This window comes from Rhinolophus ferrumequinum, chromosome X (genome assembly GCF_004115265.2).
Source record: "Rhinolophus ferrumequinum isolate MPI-CBG mRhiFer1 chromosome X, mRhiFer1_v1.p, whole genome shotgun sequence".
Taxonomy (NCBI): domain Eukaryota; kingdom Metazoa; phylum Chordata; class Mammalia; order Chiroptera; family Rhinolophidae; genus Rhinolophus; species Rhinolophus ferrumequinum.
In genome coordinates, this window is record NC_046284.1 from 119,994,262 (window position 1) to 120,019,073 (window position 24,812).

The 24,812-nt window shown below is 45.8% G+C and overlaps 1 protein-coding gene across 2 annotated transcripts in view; it reads left to right on the forward strand.

The window, feature by feature from the left end:
* Window positions 1–4,858: 4,858 nt before the first annotated feature.
* ANOS1 (anosmin 1) overlaps window positions 4,859–24,812 on the forward strand; it is a 515,987-nt gene continuing 496,033 nt past the window's right edge. The window contains exon 1 of one of the 2 annotated variants that reach the window (XM_033107670.1): window positions 4,859–5,042. The gene's annotated coding sequence lies outside the window, so the exon portion shown is untranslated. Of the gene's footprint in view, window positions 5,043–5,116; window positions 5,201–24,812 lie in introns of those variants that run through there. The other variant, XM_033107678.1, reaches the window with a different exon arrangement.

Sequence of the window (24,812 nt, forward strand, 5' to 3'; positions counted from 1 at the left end):
ACAAACACTGGACTGTTAGCATGCAGTAGGTTTCACTTCCTGTGCATTTCTCTGAAACATTTGCCAGGTTATCAACCATCGTCAACCATCTTGCAGAATTGACGAAATCTTCGAAGCAGTCATCTGTGCCACCTTTTTCTTTTCTTCCCTTTGGCTCTAAACATGTCGCTTTTGCACTCAGGCCTCCTTGCGTTCTTGTCTTTCAAAATGGATTTGTAGTTTAACTACTGACACCAACGCATCGCCTGTAGCAACATTTAAATGTCAGGGAAGGCAGGCAAAGTTTTGGCAGATGGGACCCTTCCTGAAAAAAAAGTGCTGATAAAGCAACGTCCAGTCCCTTTTCTTGAGTCTCCTGGAGGTAACAAGTCATTATTTTATGTGCATGGCTTCATATAACAGAAGTGACAGGACCATGACGAGACACTCAGAAGTGGAAGCAAATGTCCTTACTATGTAACGCAAGTTAACCCCCACCCCCACCCCCCCAGAAAGATATTTGTCCCTACGGTGGAAGAATTCTGTTTAAGAAAAAAATGACCAAATTAGCAAATATCTGTCTTAAGAGTATAACAGAAACATTTTACATGTGTAGGATTTTTTTCAGGTTAAAAGAAAAAAACAAAAACGCCTAAGAAAAGACAGGATGTGTTAGCTGAGAGCATGAGGTTTTTACAGTTTGAGCTGGGATTTCCAGAGAGCGTCAACACGGAACCAAAAGGACGTTGGTAGTTTTCAATGTCTGGCTCAGGCGAGTGGAGAAGGCAGAGGAGGGGTGTCGTTAACTCCTCACTGTGCACCTTAGACCCAGGTGGCTGGAGAAGTGAGCTTAGGGCCAGGGGCGGGGCCCCCAGGCCCCGGCTTACACAGAGGGGTTCATACTGCTTCTGGACAGAGCCGGCGTTGGTGACAATTGCAGAGCGATAGGCGTGGTGGCATTCGATGGGTTCTCAGCGTAGAGGGGCGTTCGGACACCTGGGGTGTTTGTTACAAAGGCAGATTCCCCTGGAGTTCTGGTCCACTGAGCTGGACAGATGTGAGTGCAGGAGGTTCATGGTCCCTGTGCCAAGAAACACGGGACAGGAAGTGACAATTCCAGTGACAGCCTTCTCCCGTCATGCTTTCCCTTTGGCAATGTACACCGCTTAGACCAGGGGTGTCCAAACTTTTTCAACGGTTTTCACCAAGGGCCATATGTAAGTGCATGGTGTAGGAAGAGGGACCAACGTGGGGACACTCACTGGAGCCAAGGCTAGCGGGTGGGGTGGGGCATGCGGGTGGGGGTGGAGCCAGGACTGGGCGAGAGGACTCCAGTGAAAGCTGAGGCAGGGGGGTTGGCCTTCGTATTTGAAGAGTGTTCACCTAAACCCACAGGAAGGCTCCTCAGGCCCAACTTCGAAGGATCCACACTCCCTTGGGGACCAGCCATGGGAGGGAAACCTGGTTCAAATTAGAATTAGGGGGACGGAGTTGGGGGGAGGTCACAGGGGTACAATAAATACTCTCTACAGCAGGGGTGTCCAAACTGTTTTTAACGTTTTTCACCAAGGGCCATACGCGGTAAAATACACACACAGCCGGGCCACTCACTCGAGGTGAAGTACGTATTGCCTCACCTGGTTTATTTAAGTAAACTAAACATATTTCTGGAATTTGCAGCGGGTCAATTAACAATGGATTGCGGGCCGCAGCTGGCCCGCAGGCTGCAGTTTGGACACCCCTGCTCTACAGAGTTAAGTGACCAGTGCCTGTGCAGTTCCCCGGTGAGTGCAAATCAGCCCCCAGCTAACTACTGACAACATGGTCGGCAGCTGCGTCCATGCAGCCTGGGGACCTACATTATCTGCGCTGGATTAATAAGAATAATGAAGGTATTAGGGCAGCGGGAAGAAGAGGCAGGAACAAGGTCACTTTTATCTATGACAGAGCGTTCTCCTTCCTTATTTGTTAACTACGAGACTTGTGGGGTGGGTGAGGATACTGAAAACTTTTCTCAGGTTGAGATCAGCGTTTCCTCGCCCTAATTTGGGCTGGAGCATTCTTTGTGATGGGGGCCACCCCATACCCTGTAGGACACTGATGCCCGGTCCCCACCCGCTCGATGCCAGGAGCACCACCCTACCCTGTTTGTGACAACCAAAATATCTCCAGACTTTGCCTCACAGGCCCTGTAGACCTGTATTTTTCAAACTAGGAAGGTGGGATGGACGGACGGTTGCTCAAATGATTAGTTGGTTGTGAATTCAGCGGAGTGGGTGGTGACCCGCAGTGAAAACATGAAATGAAAATGGATAAACAAGGAAATGACAGAGGTTGTCCCACACGGCAAAGATCAGAATGCTTTCCAGAGTGTTTGGATTGGGCCAAAGGTGAGTGCGTGGGGGGTCCCAGGTTTCCATGGGAAATGTGCCTCTGCCTGTGGGTGGTGGTTTATCTGGAGGGAAGGAAAGACCAAAGTGCTGAGCTCATTGGGGCGCTGAGTAGAAGGAAAGCAGGGATTGTGCCTGAGGAATCGGGGTTAACCTCATACATTGCCCGTGAGATGGATCTGTGGATCCTTTCACAGGGTGTGTGGGAAAGGAGGTGAAACACACCATCAGAACGATGGTCCGGCAGAATGAAGGGAGGCAGAAAAGAGTAGAAAGACTGACCCAAATACATACAGAAAGTGACGGGGGCTTAGACCCTGTAGGGGCAGAAAGCAGAGAAGCGGCTCAAAGAAAAAGCCAGTGTTTGACACAGATGGATTGTGGCGTGTGCTAGTTTTAGGGTGACCTACTTTGAAAGCCTCTGGTCTTTAATTGGCCTGTGTTAGGGACCCTTTTCGCTTGGAAACAGGTCCCATAAAAATTGTTACACTATTGCAGTACAAAGCAGTTTTATTGAGATGTAATTTACATACCATCAAGTTCACCCACTGCAAGTGTACAATTCAGTGGTGCTGTTTCTTAGCATATTTCAAGTTGTGCAATCATGACTACAAGCTAATTTTAGAACATCTCTGTCACCCCCGGAAAAATCCAGGTATCCTTTCCCTAGGCCTCTCCTCCCTGAAACAACCACTAAGTTACTTCTTGTCTCTGTTGGTTAAGCTTCCCGGGACATTTCATAGAAATGGAATCATGTACTATGTATCCTTTTGTATGTCAGCATGTCTCTGAGGTTCAACCACATTGTAGCATGTAGCAATATTTCCTTCCTTTTTACGCTGGATAATATGCCATTGTATGATGGACCAGGTTTTGTGGGTCTGTTGATGGACATTTGGGCTATTTTCACTTTTTGGCTCTTGGGAACCATGCTGCTGCGAACATTCGAACATTCGTATAGGAGTCTGAGTGGACGAATGTTTCTTTTCTCTTGGGTAGATAGATGTGATCAGTCACATTTTAACACTGAAGTTGTTGATTAAATCAACAAAAAACCTGCTGAAGAGGTACAAGAACGACCCTGGAATTAGTCTGTCATTTGCTACAAAGGGAGGAGTTGAAGGTGACCCTTTGTGAAAGGAATGGTATATCCTTGCATTTCTTCTTTCACATTCAATACTGGAGTGTGGGAAGGAGTAACTGGGGGAAATGCTTTGCTTGTGACAGGCAAAAAGGGGGACAAAAAAGGGGGACAAAAAGGGGGAATCACAGAGGCTGATCCATCACCTGGGCTCTGAAGGTTATCGTGAACAGGTGGCCATCACCTGGGCCCATGAAGGTCACCATCAACGGGTGGCAATTGCTTTTACCGAGAGGCTTCCATCCTGTCCTGCCACATGGGGATTTGTGCCCTTAATTTAAAGCCACTGAATTTATACGTAATCAGTGCTACCCACCAGCCTGCTAAAATGTGCAGACGCATACAAACACTAGACATTTAGCAGAGACTATAACAGAAGAGAAAATTCCACTCCCCACTATAGGCATTTATGCTTTGCCGGATATCCACAGCAGGTGATGCTTTGGGAGACAGTTTCTCATCCCGGGCTTCTTCCAAGACGGGAATATTCACATATTTGCGATGCTTGGAAACTTGGTCAGCGTTCTTCTAGCTTTAACACTGGAAAGCTTCAAACAATCCAAACAATCCAAAACGAGAAAAGCCAACACACTTATCCATGGTGAGTGGAAAGTGTATTCATTTCTTGCAGTGAGGGTTGAGGTGAAAAAGGTTACTTGTGTCACTCCACAGGGTGGAATAATTCAGGATCTATTTCTTAAGGGTTAAACCAGAGGAGTGCCCCACAACAGGCGGATGGTTAAAAACATTCTGGCATATGAAAAATTCCATCCAGTGGAATTTTAGGCCATCATTAAAAATATGCCTGTGAAAACTATTTAGTGACTCAGAAAAATATTTTTAAGACTAGGTAACAAAATCAGAATGCTAAGCTATTTATATACAGTGTGAGCCCCGTTTTACTATTCACCTCCCATTTCGGGATGGAAAAATGTTCTGCACAGAGAAAAAACGACAGGCAGGTCATGACATTAACTGGTCTTCTCTGGGAAGTTGTGCTTTCCTGGCGGGGACATTGGCGGTGCTTGGCTATACATTAGGAAGAATAAACATTCCTTCCCAGCTGAGTGGCAAAGCCACAGTAAAGGGACAAAGATGTCATCAGGTGGCTTACGAAGGGACCCCCCGCGTGTCTGATAGCTCTGGAATCCTCTGGCAATGATTACACAATACTCGAGGCCTGGTTCACGCGGCCTCGGATATTCAGCTGCGCACAGCATTTACGGTGACCGGCTTCCCGCGAGGTCCTCCTGGGGTTTACTATCGGGCGGGAGAGGCTTACGTTCCGAGAAACCCTCCCGCGTCCAGCGACAAGACAGAGAGCCCGTAAAAGTGGGGGTTTCCCCTTCCGAGGCCTCCGGCTCCACCTCCCGGGCCTTGCCTCTCTCCAGGAGCGCCCCCTTCACCTTTGCTCCCCACATCCATCTGTCCCCAGGCCTTGCCGGCTGCCTCACAGCACCGCCCCGCTGCCGTCCCTTTCCTGTGGCTCAGCGTCCTCAGAACCGCAGCAGCCCAGGGCCCGGGAGGAAACGGTGAGCTGGGGCAGCCTTTCGGGAGGACAGCACGTGGAGAGAGCCGAGCAGGCTGGGGGGAGGGGACGGGCGCTGCGAGTGCGCAGCTCTTCGAAGGTCGTCGGTACCTGCTTCCCAGCGGTACTGGGCGCTGGCGCTGACCTCTTAACAAAGAACAGGTTAGGCCGCCGCCCTTCCCCAGCCCTGGAGGCCACGGGGCCACGTGACCTTTCCAAGCCTTACCCCCACCCCCGCCGAGAGGGTTTGGGGGAGCCGGGCCCTTGGGGGAGTGGAGGAGTGTGGGGAGGGAGGCTATGGCTGCGGCGGGAAGGCGGAGAGGGCGGGGGAGGGGTGCGGAGGGGAGGGGTGGAAAGCAGGGGAGAAGGGGGAAGGGAGGTGAAAGAGGAGGGAGGGGGATGGGAGCAGGAGGGCAATCGGGCGCCGAGGGTGGAAAGTAGGGGAGGAGGGGGAAGGGAGCAGGAGGGGGGAGGGGGAAGGGAGCAGGAGGGGGGAGGGAACGGAGGAGGGGGAGGGGTGGAAAGCAGGGGAGGAGGGAGGAGGGAACAGGGGGGGGAGGGAGCGGAGGAGGGGGAGGGGTGGAAAGCAGGGGAGGAGGGGGGAGGGAGCGGAGGAGGGGGAGGGGTGGAAAGCAGGGGCGGAGGGGGAAGGGAGCAGGAGGGAGCGGAGGAGGGGGAGGGGAGGCTCGGGACCGGGAGGGTTGGGGCCCCGCCCAGCCTCATTCCAGAGACTCATTAAGATGCAATTGCCAATTTTTTTTTTAAACCAGACTGTATAAATTTACAGTTTCCTTTTCAGCTGAAGCAGACAATGTTAAAACACATTAGATTTTCTGTTTCGGAATGCAAATTAAACATAGGCAAGCACTTGGAAGGCTTAATTAAGGGCTTAAGAAAATACGAGATTTAAAACATGGATGCTTGAGTAAGGCAGATCTTACTTAGCCTGGTAGAAATGTGGCCTTTTTTTTTTTTTTTTTTTTTGGTTAACTACTTAGAAAGAAAATTGCTTAATAATAAAACGGCCCAAGCCTTCCTCGAACATAACAGGAAGTACGGCTTAAAAAAACATCTTTTTTTTTTTTTTTTTTAAACCACTTGTCCACCGATCGGGAGCGGGTGGGGTCTGAGGTGCAGGCTGGGAGTCCCCGCAGCCTAGTTTCCTGCAGGCTCATCGCACGGGGACCCCCAAAGCTTGGCACCTTCCAGACCCCAAGACTTGGAACCGAGCAGCCCCCAGCCCTCCCCCCTCTAGTCTAGAAGTGACTTTCCTAAATAGCGGCCTGTTGAGTAAGTTCCCTTCTGTGACCTGTCCCCTTCCTTCTGCCCCAGAGCAAAAAACAACAAAAGCAACCAGAAAAACCCCTTCCCCAAACAAACACCGGAAAAGGAAACCCACCCCAAGCTGCATCAGCTGCGCTTGCCCATGTTTTGTGAGCTTTATGGGTTATTTTCTACCCTTTTTTCTCTCCCTTGGGAGATATTTAAGTCCTTTGAATGCCATTCTCTGCACATGTAATTTAAAAATGGTCTGGCAAGGGGGAAAACTTGGCAAGTGGATAGTTCACAATCTGTTACTCTCTGGTGAAGCCAGATTCAGTCAGATCCCCCCCCCTTGGAGGAGCCCGTGTATGCAGTGTCTTGAAAGGGTGTGGAACCTTGTCTGTGGTTGGGAGAAGGACTCAAGGTGAAGAGGGGGCCTGGGTACCTCCTGTAAGTTTGTGGGATGGGGAGTGGGGGGGAATCCTACTCACGGCCAGGTTTTAGTAAGCTGTACCATTTCAGTGTCAAGAGTGGGATGTCGCATGCATTTTAACGGGGGCTTTCAAAATTGGGGAGTTTAAAAAAAAGGTGGGGGGCATCCTGAAAACCGGAGCAGTTTTGTAAGGGTCCCCACATTCTGACAGCGGAGTGGTGGTTTGGGTTTGTATTAGTTTCCTAGGGCCGGCCGGCTGCCTGATTGAAGCTGCACAGACAGACAGGGTGGCCTATCCAACAGGAATTGTGTTTGTCCCAGTTCTAGAGGCTGGAAGTCCGAGGTCGGGTGGGCAGCCTTGGTTCCTCCGGAAGCCTCCCTCCTGGGCCTGCACACGGCCCTCTGCTCCCCGTGTCCTCACAGGGTCGTCCCTGTGTGTGTGTCTGTCCTCATCTCCTCTTGTTAGGAGGACACAGTCCTGTTGGATCAGGGCCCACCCTTAATGACTTCATGTTAGTGTGATCACCTCTTTAAAGGCCCGGTTTCCAAAAACAGTCACTTTCCTAGAGACTGGGAGTTAGGATTTCAACATAGGAATTTTTTTGGGGGGGTGGCGGGGTGATACAAATCAGGCCCAAAGGGGGAGAGGGTGGGGAACTAGCTGGCTTCTCTCCTGCACCCAGACCTGGAGGGAGAAGTGGGGGTGGGGGAGCGGAGGGACCTCTCCTGGGTAACACCGTGGGTGTTACAAGGATGGTGGTTCACTCAGACAGCTGCGGTTTTAATTCTCTTTTCTGGGGGATGAGAGGTTTTAGAAAGAGATTACTTCTATATTCCATTTTCCCCACAGCCTGAGGAGGTCATCTGAACATGCTGGGAGGGATGAATTACTCCTGAGTAATCTCTTTTTAGCAGGGGTTGTGTCTTAGTCATGTTTGCGTCCCCAGGGCTTACCATAGCGTTTGGCGCCTAGGAGGGAGCGTGAGGTATGTTTAAGGTGGGTTTCCAAGATGTTAATTTAATTTTCATTGATCGTATGAATGAAGCCACAAAACCTTCTATTGTGAAACGGTTACTGGTAATTATTAAAAAAGAAACAGCCTTTTCTCCTTCTCCGTCCCTTGGGGAGACGTTTCCAGGCTGTGGCTGCTTTCATCCTGTGGATTTCCTGTAGTCCTCCCCAGGAAGGACATGTCCTGAGTCTACAAAGTCTGCTGGAGCTTTGGTTTCAGCAGCTTTTGTTAGTGTGGGATTCCAGTGGAGGGTGGCTGGAAAGAGTGGGGGACCTCAGGATGATTGCAAAGTTGCACACATGAGCCTGGAAGTCCAGCCTTGCTGTGTCGGCAGAGCCTAGGCGATTCAGTGATGCACAGACGTAATTGTGGAGATATTCTTGCTCACCGTCATCTTGAATGGTCCTGGAGCCATTGGCTGGCTTGGTCAGCGGCAGGCAGCGTTGGTCCTTTTCCTGAGGGGGAGGGAGATCCGTTTGTGTCTTGGACACTCCCTAAGCGTTCAGGATCTTCCCCCTTACTCGCTTTAAGGACCGTACTCTGTCCTGTCACCTTCTATTCTGACCCATGCCAGCGGGAGTCAGAAAGTCGCTAGAAATTATGTAAGTGGGCTGGTGCAAAGCTTTGGTCCGAATTTCCAGTAGGTCATTCATGAGAAGCCAAAGATTGAGGAAGATGGAATCATTTACTCATTCTTTCAGTCCTTTTGGTTCCTTTTAAATGCTTCGGTGGTTTTTTTTTTTTTTTTTGTATGTTTTGTTTGCCTTTGGTCTTTATTTGGGAGAGGACTAGAAAGGAAGGGAGGTGTTTGACATACAGGAAATGAAATTACTACTTGGTGATAGCACCAAAGGAAACATTTGTGGTGGACATCGGTGGGTTTTATCTGTCCTTGTGTCCACCCCCGTCTTTCTGTTAAAACAAGTGAAGTTTTCTTTAGGGAACAGCTGGCTGTCACTCTCAGGTCCTGTGATACAGCGCTCCAAGGGACTCCCCAGGGACCAGGCCTGGCTAACACAGCAACTCGCATCCCTTGGCTACAGGGACTGCTCAGGGAAGCGTGTGTGAACCATGATGCCCCAGAGATAGCCCGAGGTGGGCTTTTGCTAGAATTAATGACAAAGAGGTTTGTTTGCTTCCTGGCGTCGCTTAGCTGGTGGTAGCCTCTGAACCTAGTGATGATAAAGTCCATTTTTATCAGTTCTTGAGACTGAAGATAAGCCCTGATATATTGAGAAACACAGAGCCAAGGAGTGAGAGAGACAGACTCCATGCAGTAGCATTTTAGCACCTGGATCTAGCCAAGCCTGAAGGCTACACGTGAACAACTCAGTCATACGTACCAATGTGTTCCCCCCTCCTTTTTTTTTTTTTTTTTTGTTTTTTGTCTTAGCCAAATTTGATTTGGGTTGCTAATGCTTGCCACTGGAAAAAAAAATTCGTGGCTTATTCAAATACTAACCTCTATTTTGTGCAGAATTAAAATGAAAATTGAATGCGACTGAGTCACAGAGAATGTACCTCCTTTCCTTTCACCTTGTAGTAAGACATATGACCTATGGACATAAAAGTGCATTCAAGGTAAACACATTTTAATGAATGACAGAAAAGGAACAACCGGTAATCACCCAAGTCAGGAAGGAGAATGTTTCCGTCTGCTCAGGATGTCCCCGTCATCACCGTCCATCTTTCCCCACTAGCAGTTACCGCTGTTTGGACTTTTGGGGTAATGATCTCCTTGCTTTTCTCTACACTGTGGCTCCACACATGCTCCCTTACACAGAATGAGTTTTGTATTAATGGACGTGTCGTGGGGTGTGTGTGTGTGTGTGTGTGTGTGTGTGTGTGTGTGTGTGTGTATCTTGCATCTCTGATTCCACATTCAGTGGTACTCCTCTCTGCTGTAGCACGCTGCAGCATATGACTGCCTCCCCCAATATATTTATCCCTTAGGGAGTATTGTTTTGTACCCAATGTTTACAGTCGTGAATTTATCGAAGTCGGTCAGTCCAACAGAGCTCCGATTGGAAACACGCCGAAACGTTCTGTCCTGCTCCTTGGGGAAGCCTGGTCTTGAAACGGTGTAGCCATCTGCCGCCCTCAGTCCACTTCCAAGCGGCCTATGGCTGCTGGAAGAAAATTGCATAATGGAGAGCGCTCACGTCACTGCCAAGAAGGTTCTTCCACCCCAGCGGGGCCCTCATGAGAGCAAGCAATTCTGCCAGTGCCCCTTCAGCAATCTGCCAACCTCCGGTCCCAGCTGCATCAAACCATCATGGTGCTCTCCCTGCGCACCCTTAGCACATGACCTTGTCTGACGGAGGTCATTAGCTGGAAAGTTCATTTCTTAACTTGGCAATGATGAATCTTACCTGCATGCACACCTTGGTTCCCTGCCATCTCTAGGGCCCAGCTGCCTTTCTTTTCCAGGTAATGCCTCCACCAATGCAAATCTGATCCCATGACTCTGTATTAGTTTCCTAGGGCTGCTGTAACAAATAACCACAAAGTAAGGGGGTGATAATAGCAGAAATGTATCCTCTCACAGTGCTGGAAGCCACAAGTCTTGGGATCAAGGTGTGGGTAGGATTGGTCCCTCGGGTGGTTCTGGGGAAAATCCGTCCCATGCCCCTCTGTGGTGGCTGCCAGCCGTCTTTTGTTTGTAGACTTACCTGTCCAATCTCTGCTTCCGTCTTCACATGGGGTTTTTGGTCTCTGTGTCTTAAATTTCCCTTTCCTTCCTCCTGTAAGACACCAGTTGTTCGATGTAGGGCCCACCCTAAGTTTGGGAGGATCTCAGGATCCTTTCTTTAATTACATCTGCAAAAGCCCTTACTTCAAGTAGGGCCCCATTCTGAGGTGCCAGGAGTTAGGACTTGGGCACGTATTTTGGGGGTGCTCTGCAAACCACTATGTGCACCCTTGCTTCGTGTCCTCCCGTGGTACCGCGTTTCCCTTTAACCTACTGTCAGCCTGGAACACTGTCCCCAGCCTGTGGCTGCGTGGCTCCATGTACCTGTGTCGTGCGGGGCGGCCTGCGGGGTCTCAGCTCCCGCGCCCCACATAAGAACACAGGACATGGTGAGGCCAAAAAGGAACACCCACAGAGCCATAGGTAGGGGAGTCACACCACTATATTCTCTCTGGCGGCTGGGTTGGAGACACACGCAGTAGTAGCCACACGATCCGCAGTCCGCCATTCACTTCTCTGCCTGCCAACTAACCAATCAACGCAGCCCCGCAGTTACATCAGTAGCCAATTGGCTAATCGGTTACAGCTGATGGCCAACCAATCACAGTTGATGGTCATCCACTACCCGAGCCAGCAACTCCCCACGCGAGGCCGAGAGCCTGGAAACTGCTCTCTGGGCCTCTGTCCCCCCAAGCTGGTCAGGAGGCACCCACATTCTCCCTGTGAAGAGATCTCGCTCTCCCCGTCTCCCCACACCACACCTTGGTGTTTTTATTAAGGCTCAGCTCAGCAGTGCCCTCCTTCCCTCTGGGTCCCCTCATCTTTCTCCAGTTCCCAATACTGTGTTAAATCCCAGAGCCAAACAAACCATCCCCCAAACTAACCAGTGCCGCACGTTGGAAAAGTGTGAAATTTATAAGCAATGTGTCATTAAAAAAAAAAGTAAAAATACACCTACTCCTAAAGTACCTGTTAGTAGAGAAAGAAAATCCTCATTAAAGAATTGGATTGCTTATGAAAATAACACCTGCGATTTCCCATGGCATGGAAATGGTTGATGACTCAACAAAGAAGGGACGCTTTGAGCCTAGCCAGGGAGTTGGAAGATACGACTGGTTATTACGATAATAGTGAAATGGAATTCTGTTTGTCTGCACCTTCGTGCAAAACACCGGGACCACGGTGGGAATAGTCTAGACAACCCTGTCTTTTAACAACATATTTAAATTATAGCCCTGTTCACAGATAGCACCAAATGGCCAGAGAGACCAAAACACGTGCAGTAGAGGGAACGTTTTCTGGAACTTCTTGTCATGGAGGAGAATTAGACGGGGTCTCTGGCAGATGCCAGGAACATAGGAATCAGACACTGTGGTCTGGGTGACATCTTGACAACTATTTGTTTTTGTTTCGTTTTTTAAATTTCTGTTTTTCATTTTTATTGTGGTAACGTACATACCACACACTTTACCATTTTAACCATCTCTGAGTGTATACTTCAGTGGCATTAAACGCCTTTACAGTGATTTTAGTGTATGTGACCGAGGAATGCTAGAATGAATGTAGTATAATTTAAATCTGGCTTGAGAGTCTATTTTGTTTTTCAACCTATGAGAAAATAGACACCTGGCAGTCTATTTTGTTTTTAAACCTGTGAGAAAAAGAGCTCTTCACGTCCAACCACACAGTTGAGGATTTGGCGGGCCATTCTCTCGATGTTCCCCAGGTACAGAGAGAAGAAGGGACTAGTTTAGAAGCCTAAGGACGTGCTTCTGGCCGCTTGCTGTCTTTTTTTGCGCTTTTTTGCGCTTTCTATTGTGGAGGGAGCTTTGTGGTTCGTAGGAGACAAGAACCTCAAAGTGGGCAAGCTGTCAGGAAAATAAGACTAAGACATGGAGACCGGTCCAGATGGAGAGCCTGGGAGAACTTGATGGGTGTCCACGGAATTCTGGGCTCATTAGAAGTTCTCTGGATGCCTTAACTTGTCACGAGCTATAAGCTGAAATAACAAGCAAAACGCCGAGAAGTTAGAAAAAACTCGGGTGTCTCCAGGTGGCGTGGAATGATTTCAGTCTTCTGGATTTTAATATTCTTGTGACCACACTCAGGTGTCCAGGTTGCTACGACGTTCGTTCCTGCTGAAAGGTGGCCGTCTGCACAGACGCATCGGTTGAGCCATCGTTAAACTGAACGGATTGATGGTGGAAGCTTTGAGTCTTGAGCGCTGCAAGTAAGTTAATTTGGAAAAGAACGACAAAGGTTTTCTGTTCTCCCTGCAAGAAAGTTTCTCCCAAATGATTTTTCAAGATGAGTCAACGGAAAAGTACATAATTGTAGCTGTCACGAGATCATTTTCTCCTTCATTTTGGGGGTCTGTTCTCACTAGTTGAAACTGTGTCGACAGCTTTGATCATGCTACAATTGCCAAGCGGCTCACTCATCCGCCGAGTCCCCCGACTGCCAAACCAAGCCCTTCTCTCCCCTGGCGACACTCTGTTCCACACGATCCGATTTTCATCGTGCGCTTTCAACTCTGTTAGAATTAAGAAGACAGCACATTCAGAAGGCTTTGTGATAGAGACAATTGATTCGTGTCACCGGTTTTTTGAATAAAGGAAACGGAACGCCGGGCTTGGTTTTTACAACTTGGATTTCTACATGGATTCCCAGACAGCTGTCCCGTTCTAAAATTACTCTCTGGTCATCTCGCTCTGCATTCCCTAGCTGTGTGTGGACGTCAAGGTTTCTAGAAGTGCTGGCCTATTTTCCCCGGAAGCAAAAAGGAAACCATCTAGCGCCCCTGCCCCCACCCAGGGAATAAGGAAAGTTATTTCTAGTTCAGTCTTATTGTGACTCTTCATTGTATTAACGATTTCTTTTCTGTGTAAGGGGTCCCTAGTGTCTTGGTGGGACAGCAGAGTTTTGTTTTTTTTTAAAGCAAAACCGGAGGAAGAGTGTGTCTGTGTTTCCACTTGCAGACTCATTCGTTAGTGATGGCATCGCTGACTGGCGCCGAGGGGTACGGCACCTTCTGTGTAACACCCTTGAGCTGGATGACCTCGGCATCAATTGATTTCTGAGGCCAGAGAGTGTGCACGCACCAGCATTTTCAGAATGAAGTGACAACTCGAGGCACCAGAGGGGAAGCCCAAGGAGAGCCTTCCTTCCTTTGCTGCCTCCCACTTGAATTCTTAGTGAGCAGGAAAATCCAGGGGCCGAGTTGTGGGTAGTCAGATAAAATCAGGACCCCCAGTGACATTTGGAATACAGATACACGATGAATATTTTAGTGTAAGTATATCCCAAATACTGCTTGGGGTAGACTTAGAATGAGCAGTGAGGCCATCATTGACAGATCCATTCTTTTTGTACTTTTTCTCCCATCACTTAACATGCCCTTAGACCTACAGGGACCAGTGTGGTGGCCGCTGGTTCCAAGTAGCTGTTGAGCTCTTGAAATGTGGCCAGTCTGAATTGTTACATAAGATTTTAAAGACTGAAGAAAAATAACTTCTCATTAATAACTTTACTATTGATCATGTGCTGAAATGATACTATGTTGCATATATTGGGCTAAAATATGTTATTGAAATTGACTTGACTTGTTTCTTTTTAATTTTTAATATGGCTACTAAATAATTTAGACTTCCATATGCTGTCTGCATTATATTTCTGTTCGACAACACCCCTTTGGAGTAGGGATTAGTAAATGTTTTCTGCAAAGGGCTGGATAGTAAACTATTTTACGCTTTGTGGTAGATAGGACCTCTGTTGAAAATTCTCAACTTGGTCCTTGTAGCCACAGACAATATACAAACAAATGGGTGTGGCCACATGCCAATAAAACTTTATTTATAAAAACAGACAACACCTTATTTGGCCCACGGGTGTAGTTTGCTGATCCCTGCTTGAGAGATGTAGGGTTTTTATTTCTAATTTTTAAATGAAATATCTCAGTGTCTCTTAGCCTCATGGATTTGGACAGAGTGAGAAAATATTTGTAAGTGGATAATTGACCCTTCTCAAGATGGTTCAGCTACTAAATAGGAAAGTATTGACAGGATATCAATTTGTTTTTTCAATAAAGGAGAAATAAAAGCATGAATGATGGCCACTCATGTGTGGGTCCTTACTTCTGTCAAAGCCTCCTGAATGCGCACACGGGGCAGTGTAGGGCAGTTGTCACGCGTCCTGCCAAAGCCAAGACAGTCCAGGGGACACATTTTGCTCTAGTGCTCTAGGAATGTCAGAGCATTCTTCTTGCACAATCCATTTGAAAAATAGCAATGCCGTGTAACAGATGTTAAAGAGATGAAGCCACGGTGGTGGGGGCTTTGATGCTGGCAAAGCTAAAGAATTTTTACACAGAGCTGTTGAAGGAGTCAGTCCCTTTTCTCACCCTGTTAAAACATTCTGTCTGTTGAGAGCGTGGCATGATGTAATTTAGAAGGATTGAGTTCCATGGGATTGGGAAATATCCTGAATTGTAAAAGCAGTTCAGGGTCACATTAAAAAAAAAAAAAAAAGAAAGAAAAGAAAAACAGTGACAGGTGCTGACATCTTTTTGGGGTGTGGGGTGGGGAATTAAATCCCATTGGTCACGATTTGTACATAAGTGAGATACTTATCTATTTCTTTTACTGATGAGGATGGTTTAGGAAGTACTTCCCGAATCAAACGATCGTAAACGAAAATGTAATCCCAGGAAATTTCTGAATTAGAGTTTGATGTATTACCTGTTTCATGCTCTTCTTTTCAGTGTTGAGGGAAACTGAAAATAATTTATGTCCTCTCCGTTTTGCAGTCCATGACTTGGGCCTGAGTGACAGTGTTGAAGTTGAATTTCCGTTTTCAGTGTTATTTTTCCTTTTGGCGGTGGCATGCAAACGTGATTTCCCTGCCATTGAAGTAATTGTTTGGGGAGCTGGGAAGTCCTGTGGGGTTAGGTTGGGACCAGTGTGGGGGTGCATTTTTAAATGTAAACCTTTACAACCTTTGGGGATTGCGACGAATGGCTTGTTCTCACGAGTGCCTATTTGGGGGTGTCTGTTCCATGTCCCACTTCTCATTAATTTGTCCAAAGTCTAGGTATTCTACTGAAGGAAAAATGAGTAAAATTTAGTGTATGCTACTGTGTCATGGGCACGTAGCTCAGAACTTTACCTTATTCCACCATCAAAATTACCCTTTGAATAGCACTAAAATACAAAATCTATGGTACTATAAAGCACACAAGCTACTTGGTAATATAAATTAACACATAAAGAACAATTTTAAAAACGTTCCATTTTATTCTCTAAGTAAACTGCGTATCACTAAGACTTGCTATCTAGATGATGTATGAGAGAAATGTGCCCTGGAAACCTACCTAATTTTACTAACCAATGTCACCCCAGTAAATTTAATTCATAATAAAAAAAAAAAAAACCCTTGCTTTCCAAGTGATAGAAATCAAGGCACAAATTATCAGTCTAATAATAATTTCCAAAGGATCAGTCTAATGATTTCTAAACCACTCATTGCCTTTTAAGAGTTGTGGATGGCGTCTTCTCTTTAATACGGCTGCCACCAGCAAACCGATGCTAGGGTTTGATAGAAGCAGGTGCGTTAGCATCTCAGGGACGTTACAGACAGAGTGTTTATCCCCTAAAATTCATATATTGGAACCTAACTCCCAAGGTGGGGTCTTTGGGAGGTGATGAGGTCATTCATGAGAGTGGCAGCCTCATGAATGGGATCAGGGTCCTTAGAAGAGACACCAGAGAGCCCCCTCACCCCTCCCACCATGAGAGGACACAGCAAGCAAACGGCCGTCTATGAACCAGGAAGTGGGGGCTCACCAGACCCCGAATCTGCTGGTGTCTTGATCTCGGACTTCCGTCTCCAGAACTGCGAGACCTACATGTCTGTTGTTTGGAAGCCTGTAGTGCTTTGTTACAGCATCTGGCAAGGACAAGACAAAGACTTCCCGGTTAAAATGATACGGAACGATCATCATTCCGCTCCTAGCACTGGGGCTGTTTCCCCTGCAGGCCGGTGGGTGTGTTGCCTGCACGGCACGGCCTGGGGCTCACCTGGCCAGTGTTTGTGCCTCAGCCTTGCTCAAATGCCACCACAAAGACGGCCGCCCCCAAACCTGCCCCACACCCTTCCAATGTGGGGCGGCCCCAGAGCAGCAGATGCCATTGACACCTGGGTCCATTCAGTAGCTGCCAGCGTCTTCCAGCGTCAGCGCAGAATGTCCTTTCAGAGGCTTCCGAAAAATATGCGTTCCCTTTACGAATCACGCACTGCATTTACCTGTGACTTTGTAATTTCCTTTAATTTAGAACAGTCTCCTTGCCTTTAGATTTTCTTTTATGTCACTGACCTTTTTGAAGGGCCCAGGTTCCTTACCTCCCATCAGATCACGTGGTCAGCATTTGTCCGATTGTTCCTTCCTGATTCGGTTCAGATGGGGCATTTCTGGCAAGTGCATTTCGGAGGTGATGTTGTGTCCTTTTCACTGAGTTATACCTGTGGGATCAAATGCTCAAATTGTCCTTTTATTAGTTTTGCTGAGCTTGGTTCCTTGGTTAGGGCCTTGCCACCTAATCTTCCCATCCTGCAGGTACGTTCTTTCCTGAGTAATGAGTGAGTCTACTGGGAGTGATATTTTGGGACGATGTGACTATCTCTTCACACCCATTCCCTCTCTTTTACTGATTGAAGTATTACATGGGTGGACAAGGATGGTGAATTATCAATCTGATCTAATTTATTCGACAAGTTATTTTTCTCTCTCTCTTTTTTTTTCCCACCCAGTGTGTTGAGCTATAATTGATGTATCTAACATTGTGTGAGTTTGAGGTCCTCTACAAGTTCTTAGCTGAAACTCTTCTATGAAGAAAAGCTTTCCTTCTGCACCCCAACTTTTGAGCATTCTTGTTGCCTCATGGCTTGATTTTTTTTTTTTGTCTGTTAACGTGTGTTACCATCTATTAGCATTGTTATTCTTCATGATGCTCAAATTGTCCCCAAATTGGCCAAAGGGAGTCCTTTTGGCTACCATCACTCTTAAAAGGCAGACCCCCTCACCCCCACTCCCCGCCTGGAACCTCCTACATGTGACGTGGCTTAAAAAAAAAACTACACATAGACGTGATGTTTTTGATATTTCTGTGTTTTGCCCAGTCTCATCCGTCAGCCAGAATTTACACACACTGTCTAATTAGTCAAAGTCGACATCTTGGGCAGTGTTGGCACGGAGTGACACTGCAGTGCTAAGTGCAATTGTCCTGGAAAACAGGGAGATTGTATTTTGACGATACATTGTGGTTTACCTATTTAAGTCTGGACTCCAATGTGCTGAAAATTTCACAACCACAGAAATTCCCTGACCAGCCCCAGGGGTTTTTACATCAACATGTAAGACAAAGCCCTAACTCTTTATGGTGTGGTCCAGGAAGAAAGGCATTGCGATATAGAAATATCATTTTAAATTTGATGTACTTCCTGTGGTATTTCGTATGTGTGTGTGTGTCACGTGTAAACTGCTCCATTTCAGATGACACATCAGGCCGTGAATGTGCTTTGCTCCATTGTACGATACTGGAACTCATGAGAAACTATTTGGCTCTGGAGAACGATGATTTCCATCTCGTTTTTTAAAGTAATTTTACTCTTTCCTGCATTCCTTTCGTGCAGAAGGTCACTGAAGATGGTTGCCATCAATTTCTGCTGGAAAATGTTCTTCCTTTACTGTTGTTCGAGGGGCTATTTCTTTATATTTGCATATCCCCAGTGCAACACCAAGGCCCTTCCCCCTTGATAGGCACACTTCACAAGCTGAGCCTGAATTTATTGAAATGATTTAAGAGAGCTTCCACGAGGCAAAAATCTTCAGTCTAAACTCAGGCTTAGAAGTGGCATAAAAACGGATCTGGGAAAAATTACGAAGAGCTGCTTGTGTGGTTTCCATTACATTCTCTCCGGCTTCTGAGACGGGGGGTGGAGAGGATCACAGGTTGGATGATGTAGTACAGAAACGTGGCCTTGTTTGTGCTTGATTATGATGATAGCAGAGTAATTTAGTGCACAGTGTGAGCCGTGCTAGAAATGTTAAAGCTTCTCATCCAGCCAAGATTTCCCCTTAGATTACTTGTTAATCAGCCTCCGAAAGCACTTGGACCTTTTGCTAAGTTAGTAAAATATCAAGATGAATAATTGCAGTGTAAAAATAGCAGGAGAATAGAACAGTAGGTTGAAATATGTTTTGCAAGACAGTACATGCAATCTTCCTTTTCTTTCCAAGGATCCTTAACGGCATCTTTTCCATGGATTCCTATTGTATTAGTGAAGATGTGCTGTGTAACGGTGCCGTAACAAACAGCCCCAGTGCCTTGCAACTAAGTTTCTTTCTTGTTCTTGCTACATGTTACTGTATATGGCCCGGGGCCTCTGCTGTTATAGTCACTTGAGGACTGAGGTTGATGGAGATGGGGAAAAAAAAATGACGACCACATCATAAAGTATCCCCTGAAACGTCATTGTTTTTCATGTTCATTGGGGCAGTGAGTCACCTGGCCGTACCTTTTAATTGGGCGGAGTGTTTGATGCTTCCTCAGGGAGGGTCCCCCAATGTTGGTGAACAATCCGACACACAGGCTATTACACTAGCTATCAGGATCTACTGCGTTAAAGTGCTTTACACAGGTGACAGATTTATGGGAATGGCACACCTGTGAAATCTGGATTAGTAATAAATACGCTATATTTCAGGTACGCTAAGGAGCTAAGGGTAACATGGTCTAAACCATGAAGTACCCTGGACTCTTTGCTCATTCTCTCCCTGTGAGTGATCAAGTGTTTCGAATTCTTTGAAAATATCTTAGTGCCTGCGTCCTAAATGTTTCACACTTGGTTTCCTGTAAGAGTTTTTCTTAAAGAAAAAAGTAAAGGAAAATTAATTTTTTAAATGTACCGTGTTTCCCTGAAAATAAGACCTAGCTGGACAATCAGCTCTAATGCGTCTTTTGGAGCAAAAATTACTATAAGACCTGGTCTTATTTTACTATAAGACCCAGTCTTATATAATATAATAAAATATAATACTGGATCTTATATTAATTTTTTCTCCAAAAGACTCATTAGAGCTGATTGTCTGGCTAGGTCTTGTTTTTGGGGAAACACGGTAGAAGTAAGAGATTCTCATTGGTAAGAAGTTAGGAAATGCAGAAAAATGTAAAGAGAATAAAATACACGTATCATTCCAGCACCCTGAGGTCAAGAACTGTAGTTCAGAGGAGACACACACGCCACTGAAGTGAAAAAAAAAAAAAAATCCCATTTCAAAAGGATTTGTATTCCTTGGGTTACTAAACAGGTTGCGAATTTCCCCATCTGATGTTTACAATCCTGTGTTTCTTCTGTTATGTTTTGTTGGCTCCTTTCTGTGTGTAAGTGACAGACCGCAATTCCAAGTTCCTTAGTGACACAGCGCAGTGGCTAAAGTAAAGGAGGGCAGAGGTGAGGCCGGTTTCAGGAGCGGCTGGAACCGGGGCCACCAGTTCTCACAGAGATGCCCTGTCCGTCCGCTCATCCACTCCTGAGACTGGAGCTGTTGTGCCTGCCAAGCAGTGGATATGGCAGCCGCGTGTTCCAGGCCGAGGTTTTAGGCTGTGCCAACAGAGAGGGATTCTGTCAGACCCACTGGCCCCAACTTGGTCCCAAAGCCCACCTGCAGGGACAATCAATGAGATGTCTTTGTTGGAACCGAATGGTTAGAATGGAGGGAGGCCATAGCAGAAGAGCGGGGCTTGTCCCAGGACAAAGGAGGGGCACTGGGTGGGCCCTTCCCCTAATAAAAAAGAATTTTTCACTTAAACACGCACTACATTAATGCATATTGGCTGCTGGATTTTCAAATAATGTATGGAAAGTTCAGGTCCCCACCTCATAGGTCACTCGCAGATTCCTTCCGGAATCGCCCATTACTGGTTGGTGTATAACCTTGTCAATCATTTTCCGTGCATGTACACAGATGAGTGTCCATGTGGACAAACCCTCCAGAAATGACTAGATGTTTAGAGGGAGATGTGATAGGTCATCGATTAATTTTGTAGGGCGGCTCTAACAAAGGACCAAAATCTGCGTGGCTTACAACAATAGAAATGTATTGTCTTGAAGTTCTGGGGGCCAGAAATCTGAAATCAAGGTGTGGCTGGGCCATGCTACCTCGGAAGTCTCTAGGGGAGGGTTCTTCCTGCCTCTTCCGGTTTCTGTGGTTTGCTGTCAATAGTTGGCGTTCCTTGGCTTAGAGATGCGTCACTGGTCACGTGGCCACCTTCTCCCTGTGTGTCTTCTTTGTGTTGTCTTCCCTCTGTGTGCATTTGTCTTTGTGTCCAAATAGTCCCTTTTTATAAGCACACCAGTTATATTGGATTTGGGCCCATCCCAAGGAGCTCAGTTTAATTTGATTATCCCAGTAGAGACCCTATTTCCAAATAAGGTCACATGCTGAAGTACGAGGGGGTTAGGAGTCCGACACGTCTTTTTTGGGGGACACAATTCAAACCATGGTAAGTTGAAGATGGGACTTTTAAAAAACTCAGTGGTGTCTCCACGTCTACATTGCTTTGCATTTTGCTTCTCTTCAGTGACAGTGATCTTGGCTTGCTTTCCACATTGATGCAGTCACTTCTGCTTCGTCCTATATCATGGCGGCACAGTGCGGCGCTTCCAGACTCTGCTTAACGTACAGTCTTGTACACAATCGCAAGGACTCCGCTAGGATGAACATCAAGCATTTTAACCGTGGGGTCAAAGGTCATGCATATTTAAAATTTGATCGATGTTGCCCAATGCCCTCCCAAACCTGAAGCTGAAGCTGAATAATATTGTATGTCAACTATAATTTAATGTATCTGTAGTCATGGCATATGGAGTACAGCATAGGGAATAGAGGCAATGGAATCATAATGGATATTTACGATGTGAGAGGGGCAATAGATTGGGGGGTTATCACTTTGTGAGGGGTGGACTGTCTCGCGCATTGTTTTGTGCACCTGAAACTCATTAAAAAGAAATGCCCTCCCAAGATGGGGGCTCAAGGGTACCTCCTATCTTTACAGACTTGACATTACAGACTTGACAGAACTCAATGTTTCACTCACTGTTTGCCAGTCTGAAATGGTTTTTCACTATACTTTTGATTTCTCTGATTACTAGTTGGGTTGAGCATCTTCTCAGCGCTTTATCAGCCGTGTATATTTCCTCATCTGTAAACTGGCAATTGCTATGCATACCTTTAAGTTGGTTCTATCGAGCTAGTAAATATATTAACCTCTTTGTAGTTTTTGTTGGCACTGCTTTTCCTTCTACTTTTAAATTAAAAAAAATTAAATGAAATATAGAAAAATCTATAGATCTTTTCTCTGGGGTTTCTTTTACTGCTTTCATGCATAGCTATTCCTTCCACGTTGTCTAGCTTTGTATGGCTTTGTCGTCAACATCTAGCATGTTCATCCATCTGGCCCCTTTGGGGCTGAGTTCTAACTGTGGTGGTCTCAACTGACAAGATCGAGGGTGGGCAAAGTTCTTTGGCAAAGGGCCAGATTGTAAATATTTTAGGCTTTGAGGGCCACGTGGTCTCTGTGGCAACTACTTAACTCACTTTTGTAGCTCTAAAGTGATCATAAACAATATCTAAATGAATGGGCGTGTCTGTATTCTATGTTCCAAGAAAGGCAACAGAACTTTTTTTTTTTACAAAACCAGGTGGCAGGCTGTAATAGGCCAACCCCTGGACTAGACAATGGCCAGATCTCCCCTTCAGCTATGTCATTTAGGTAAACCAGTGTCCTTTACTCAGAGATAAGCAATAAACACATAGTGTAATTGCCACTACAAAATCAAACGGACCGCAATCAATTAATGGCTCGCTTCAAAATAGTTTTTTTTTGCATATATGGGTTCAACAAATAATATGGTTATGAGATCGCATGTTAGGCCTGTTTTCGTGTAGCTATTTGGGTCTGAGATTCCTTAATTTGTCAAAAGACAAATGATCTCAGTGAAAGGAGCCTTATGCTGTGTATATGAGATTCTATTTTGCAAGGAAAAAGAAACACTGATACAATTATTCTGCTGACTTGGGAAAACTGGCAGCTTCGGATACATAGGATTAGCTGTTCGTCCTTTTAAGGAAATAAATAGTGGCAAAGCAACCATGGAATTGATGAAATTTAATGACAAAAGTGCCCCCTTCTCTTAAAAATTTTGATTTGCCTAGTGAATGATTACAGATGGACCAGACAGGTTGCAGCACATCTGCTACCACTTGATAGATCTTGGTCCATCCCAAATTCTTCTCATCTCTGCAGGGAACCCTGAAGAGTCAGAGGTGGTGAGGTTGGAACCTCCAGGTGAAGTGTCACCTGAAGTACTAGTGACACGTGCAGGTGACTGCTTCTGCAGCTCCTGGCCCCTCCTGGCTGTAGTAGGAATCCAATACAGTTTGTGGGATGAATGAATAAATTTCTGAGCCTCTGTGAGTCTCCTGAACCAAATTCTCTGGGAAGTGGTGCCTGGCAATCTGCATGGAGACAAGAATGCTTTGTGATCCGTCTGAAGAATCCTCCCAGTTTGAGGAACCCGTATGTAAAGTCTCACATCCCTAAATTAACTTGCAGACTGCCTAATCAGTGGTAGGAACTAGTCTCAACGTATCCATCCTACGTCCAGGGCAAAGAGTCCTGGGGATATTTATGTCTGATTGTAGGAAATTACTCAATGGAAAAAGTGACATTATGTTTTCAACCTTAGTTTATCTTCTTGGTTGTTTCAACTATATCAGATTCTGTCTTTAAAATGTTCTGATGGTTACTGACACCAGATTGTAAACTCTGACGGTCCCTTTTAGCTTTATTTTATTCCTAACCCCTCTTAGTAATATTAACGTCAAGTTATTTAGCAAAAACAACACACACACACACACATTGAGTAAAAATAAACACTCTCTTTTATTGGCTTTTTAAAAAGAAAATCCTGTACCACTATCTGTGGTAACAGAAGACTTAGGAGAGGGGGAAAGTGAACTATGTGTCTATTTTTTTCTCTTGCACGATTCTTTTGATCATGTTTTCTTAGCAGTATTGCTTCAAAGGAAAATGATATTGCTTCCACATTTAACGTCACCTCTTATAAATTAAATTGGCCTGGAGTTGTGAAAGCATTTAGAGACTCTTATAACGCAACACATTTTCATAGAATTTGTGTGTACATCTGTCTTCCTAATTGGCCCCTCAGCTGTTTCAGGGCAGTTCACATCTTATTTGTCTTTCTGGAGCCATGCCCAGGGTGACATCTGCCCCTTAGCACACATGCCCCGAAGGATGGATGTTTGTGTGCAGGAAGGAATTTCCTCATGGAAAATTCCGGCTGATCTGCACACTAGCTACCTTTGATTTTTTTTTTCCTGACTCAAATATGAGATGAATACTTTGATTTTTAAAAAAACCTATCGTACATCGTTAAAGAATCCAGATGCTAGAGGCTGAGTGTATATTTTTTCTACAACCTGTGTTTCCACACACATCACCTGGCCTACTTCAAATTGAGATGTTTGAATGCCAGCTGATTTGGAACTCTCCTGCTTAAAAAAAAATTTTTTTTTTTTTCTTCCTTCAGAGTGTCAATGTTCTGGTTCCCAATAGTTTGATTTCTCTTTCAACTTTCGTGGCTTTCCAGCCTCACGGATGCTTTGTTGGCCCCATTAATGAGAGAAGGGGAAGAAACGACTGGCTCTTATTTACAAGCCATGTCTGACAAAAATTGCTCTGTCATAAAAGAAGCAAGCCATAAAGAACTAGAAGTGCAGGACGCTGACTTTTAAAGTCATCACGCTAAACCAAACTGAACCGAGAAAACCACTCAGAGCGTGGACGTGGGCACAGCCAGCTGCAGTCCTTTGTCACAGACAGAGGTAGGTAAGGTACTCGGCTTCTCAATGAATTTTCAAGTGAGCGGATAAGATACAGTTGACCCATGAACAACAACATGGGGGTTAGGGATGCTGACCCCTTACACAGCTGAAAATTCATGCATAACTTCTGGCTCCCCCAAAACGTAACTAATAGCCTATTGTTGATCGGAAGCCTCACTGATAATATAACCAGTTGACTGATACATATTTTGTATGTTGTCTCTCTATATAAAGCAGACTGTTTTCTTAAAGTAAGCTAGAGAAAAGAAATTGTTATGAAGATCATAAGAAAGAGAAAAATACATTTACGGTACTGTATGTATTTATTGAAAATACTTGCGTATAAGTGGACCCACGCAGTTCAAACGTGTGTTGTTCAAGGGTCAATGTGACTTTCGAAAGTCAAGGTT